The sequence below is a fragment of the Cyrtonyx montezumae genome, unplaced genomic scaffold (genome assembly GCF_038088225.1).
Source record: "Cyrtonyx montezumae isolate F1298 unplaced genomic scaffold, pur_monq_1.0 scaffold_0, whole genome shotgun sequence".
NCBI classification, from domain to species: Eukaryota; Metazoa; Chordata; class Aves; order Galliformes; family Odontophoridae; genus Cyrtonyx; species Cyrtonyx montezumae.
Window position 1 is genome coordinate 36,624,170 of NW_027071824.1, and position 5,156 is coordinate 36,629,325.

Sequence of the window (5,156 nt, forward strand, 5' to 3'; positions counted from 1 at the left end):
TACCTTTTCACAACCACTGCGACTACCGTCAGAAACAAAGCTGATTGTTCCAAGTAATATTTGGTAATAAATTGATTACGAATTTAACTTCTGCAAATATTTTACAGAAAGAGAAATCAATGGAGTATCTGCCATTGCTCACTGAGTCTCACGTTAGAAAGGCATGCAAAATAATCACCAAATGATTACACATGGCAACTGGGCAGGACTGTGCGAAATCAACTTTGTTACACATAGGTATTACGAAGTGCCTTACACACACCTTGACAGCTACGGCTTAAAAAACAATGACTGCAGACAACCACGTGTAGTAACTGGGTTGTAAAGGTCTCGCTTGCACAGTAATTGTTATTTATAACAGTTACTAATAAGCTTAAACTTCCCACCCCCATATTTCACATTTAGTATTCCCTTTCAGATCTACCACTGCTCTGTCTTCACAAATTCTGAAGGCCCCTGGGAGACCCTTTCCGTGCTCTGTGACCATGCCTGGGGACCTGCTGCTGCTCCTCCCATGGCATTGGCACCAAGACACATACACATGGAAGCACACCAGGATATGAATGCCACACTGAGGGAAATAAAACCAATGTGATAGAAGCTTCAGTTTGCAGATCTCTTCTCTGCCTCTGCATCTATGCTATGGTGACCTTCACCACAGAATAGCAAAACAGGCTGTGAGCCTGCCTGCCTTCCCCCGACCATGGGGCTTTGTGAAAGATTCCCAGGTGAATTGTCCAGGCACAGATCCAGCTGTCATGTTCTATATCAGAACAGAAGAGGGAACACCTGTTCACACTTTTCTCCCCTTCCTGAAAGAAAGATAGCAGAAAACTTCCTTCCCTCTTCTCTTCCCTCTTCCTTTTTACTCAGCAACTAGGCTGAGAATCCAGGTCTGACTGGTACAGGTAGAGGCCTCCTGGTCCCCTGCCACTCTACAAGCACCAGAAGCAAAAAAATAAAAAATAAAAAGCCAGTCGTTGTATGGATGTCACGTAATACAGAAGAGGTGATTGCTGAATGAGACATATTCACTATTGCTAGTATGGCCCCAGAACAGGTTCCGTTCTGCATTCTAACTTTCAGGTTACTACAATTGATTTCCTTCCTTTTTCTCTCATAAGGACATGCTTAGTATATTTTTGAAAAGTCACTGCTTACCACCTGAGAACAATGAGGCCCATTAATCTCCCACACTCCTTGGAAAGGCAAAAAATCTGTGCTGACTTGAGCTCTGGTTCATCGTTCTCTGATGCTTCACTCCCCAGTTTTAATAAAACTGTGTAACTGTCTTGAAATTCTAGAAACTATCTGGAAAAATTAGATGACGAACAGCAATTCAGATGAACAGGGGAAGTCACAGATGGCCAGAGGGGCCACTGGTGAAAGGCAGAGTGCTTGGGGAGTAAGGTGTAGGAGAAGAGGCAGGAGTACCTGTGTCTGGTAATGGTGGTGGTGTGGACAGAGAGGCAAGGAACTCAGGGAGGTAAGACGAGCAGCCACTCACAGCATTAGCAGGAGGGGATGGATGAGAAGAGTCAGAATGGCAGAGAGCTCTCAGATACTAGAATAGGTCCTAGGAAAGAGTCTGTAGATTCAGAGTACCTTCAGCTTGTACACATAGCTGTTCCTAACATGGCTCTGAAAAGAGGCCGGAGTCAGGTCAAAAGATTTATCAGCTTTGCATACAGTACAACCATTTATTTTAGGTCCATTTTCCAGCAGTGTTTTAATACTGTGTAAGTGTTATTCTTAAATCTTTAGATGGAGACATGCTATTCTCCAGGAGGAGACATATCAGCAAGCATGGAACTCTAGCACAAGCTCTGACTAGCAAGAACAAGCAGGTAGACAAGGGCAACCAGTCCAATCATCTGTGGAAACAGAGTTCTGCAATGACAGAGCTGAAAACTTTCATAATGAAGACAGAAATAGGGGTAAAGAATGAGAACCAGTCCAAGAAGTATTCTTGGAGACATCTGGAATAATCTGTAAGTGAGGGATGTATTGTGAGTTCTGAGAATTCCAAGCTTCCTTCTTACAAACTTCCGCATTGTGTACTGTGCTGACATACTTGTAGAAACATGGCGTAAAGATGGCAAGTGGTTAATCTGGTATCAAATAAGCCAGTGATGGACCCAGATCTTGATCCCTATATACAGGACTCTCAGTGACCTGTGACAGTACCACAATGTAGAGATGCACTGTCACATAACCCACTGAATATACGCCACAAGATATATGCCTATTTAAAATCATGTGAATTCTGATGCTCTTCTATCAAGAAAAGGTTCAGCAAGACTTTACTTCAGTTAGTAAAGGATTCCTTAAAAGTAGTAATGAAAGATTTCTTAAAAGTATCTGCCCTGAATCCAAGAAGTGCTGAAGCAGAAGGTGGTATTTTTCTCAGGAGAAGCTGAAAGCACTGCACAGGTCTCAGTGGCTCCAAGATGAAGTGCAGCGATACAGAAAGCATGTGGCACCTCCAGCTACTTGATGACAGATACTCTCTTGTGTTTGGCCATACACTTAGAATACATTTATTCTTGCGATTATGTCACTGAGCATGAGCTGCTTTCAGGCATTAGATCATACACCTGGTCCTTCCCCAACTGCTGTTTTAACCATTTGCTGAAAGCACCAGTTGAAAGGATGATTTGGCTAAGCAACTAATTTGATTAAATGCCTATAACACTTGTAAACTACTTTTAAGCCATTTAAAGGGCTTTGTCAGATGCATTTGGGCAAAAGCAGCACAAATTGTGAGTCAGTACAAAGCAGCAATTCACAGATGGGCCTACGTAAAAAATCACAGCTTTTGGAGGTATTTGTTCATGTGCCAACTCCTACTAGTAGTATACTCCTTCTTTGCTTTCATGGATAGAATAGGCAACATCTTCAGAAGAAAATACATCAAGAAATGAGGTAAGAATGGGAGGTTTACAAAGGTACCAAAGAGAGTTATGCGTTTATAGGGAATTTAATACTTACATTATCTCATTTTTAACCACAATGTAAACAATATTCATAGGCACCTGGATAAAAATGTTTGTGTGGTTCCAAGTAACAGTTGTTCTTGTGCAGTCACTCATTACTGCTTTCCTTCACCTGAAATAAATGTCACCCATTTTTAAGCTGGAGTAGTCATACTCTGCTGCTGCTGCTATCCGTTTAGCATCCACACTGATTTACATCGGTGCTAATACCGGACAGCCACGTTCCACTGATTCTGTGGGGCTTATTTAACAAAGGGAGACAAAGAGTAACAACCAACCAGTTGGTTTAAAAACAGGCACTCAACTTCTGGAAGTGGGCAGGATAGCAAGAAAGCCTTTCATTTGAGCATCTGAATATATGCATGCAACTTAACAGTACGAGCCTGAGAGGAACCTGCCGATAGCTCTGCATTATCCATAGCAGGACGGAGATGCCACAAGAAAGAAAATCTAAGTGTGCGTCCATTTTACTGGAGAACCTTCCCATTACATCACCAAAGTTGCCCTTCTGGATGCTGGTCCAGGGGACCCTTTCTGGATGGCCAGTTTCCACAGCAAGAGAGAACTTACACTACCTACATTGTATGTTATTTATACTGCAGCTCTGCACAAAGAAATTCAGAATGGTTTTACATGTTTGTGAAAGCAGTAATGATGAGTGACTCAAATGCAGAAATTGATTGTTTTACAGAAACACCACAAAAAATGTAACATGCAAAGTGTCTGTCTTTAGGAATCTGACATGAAACAAGTTACAGACAGATTTAAACAACATGGATTGTGAAGTGACTGCAGAAAACTTCTACAAATGTATTAATACCATCTACAGAAATAAACTTTCCAGACCAAACTGTGCAGAGAAGAACAAGCACATGAATTCAGCTGACAGTTTATTCTATTGGAGGAGTCCTATATTTTCAGAAGGGAGGGGACGCACCTTGCATGCCACAGAAGCAGCTGTGGGGCAATTGCAGCTCTACGTTTACGTTCAGTTGGATCTAAGCTACCAGGAGCTTTCATTTTTCCATTATTTCTAAAACAATTCTAGAAACAGACTGGAATGAAAACAGCAGACTTTATTCTTCATGCAGTGGACACACAGGGAAATCCAGGTCTAAGCAGGCAGCTTTAAGAGATGTGTTAGTTTCTGAAGTGACTGTTCCTCCCAAGCAAGAGACGAGAGAAAAAAATAGGCCTTGACAATTCATGAAGTAGATTTCTAAAAGGTTTTTCCTTCCAGCTCAAATATTTTATGGAACTGAAGAAATACCAGGTTCCACTTGTAAAAAGAATAAAACAAGAGGATAATGGATAGAACGGTGAGAAAGATTACAGTGAGACCACGTCGGAAGAAAGATCTGAAAGAAGAAGTGTCCCAGATTAACCCATCCATTATTTTCAAGATTCCACAAGCCCTGAGGTTAGGCAGTTACCCTGTACCAACAGTAAGCAGCAATATTAATTTACCAGCTTTATTGCTCGCTCACACCATTAATCACTACAAATAGCCTTCAAAAATATGGAGGGTATAGAGACTCACGAAAGGGCACAGATCGCCTCAATATACAAGTGACTGCTTTTTGTTTACCTGGCACCCTAGGTCCTTGTTTTATCAGCTGCTTCAGAGAGTAAGTGGGCTTAGATTCTTGATGCAGTTGTACAAATCAGATTTTGTTTGGGTATTGTTTCCAGATGAAAGCCTCTTCTTTATTCCAGTGGTAGGAGACTTTCTTCCTATTAAATGCTTCAATGGCGGATTTAAATATTTAGAGGATCCACATTACAGGAGGACTGTCTGAGAGCATCACAAAGAAACCATTAGTTAAATCCATTAAGGATCTACTTAAGTGGAATTCCCTGCTGTTATCTACATGATAGCCACATAAAAAGATACTGTGCAGAGAAAATGTTGGGGAAAATATTCTTCCTCTTATACTTTATCTCTGAAAAATCCAATCCAACTGAAGGATCCTTTTTTGATTCTCTCAAGATTTCAGCTGGGAATTGACATTCTTTCATCTGAATTAGAGTAGGGGGAACAATATGGCTTGGTTTCAGTTGCGCTCTTGCCCCTCTCCTTTTCAAGTACACTCAGTTCAGACTAAATCTTTTGTTGGAGCAGAACGTATGGGAACTCTTTGTTTTGGACACTGCATAAAC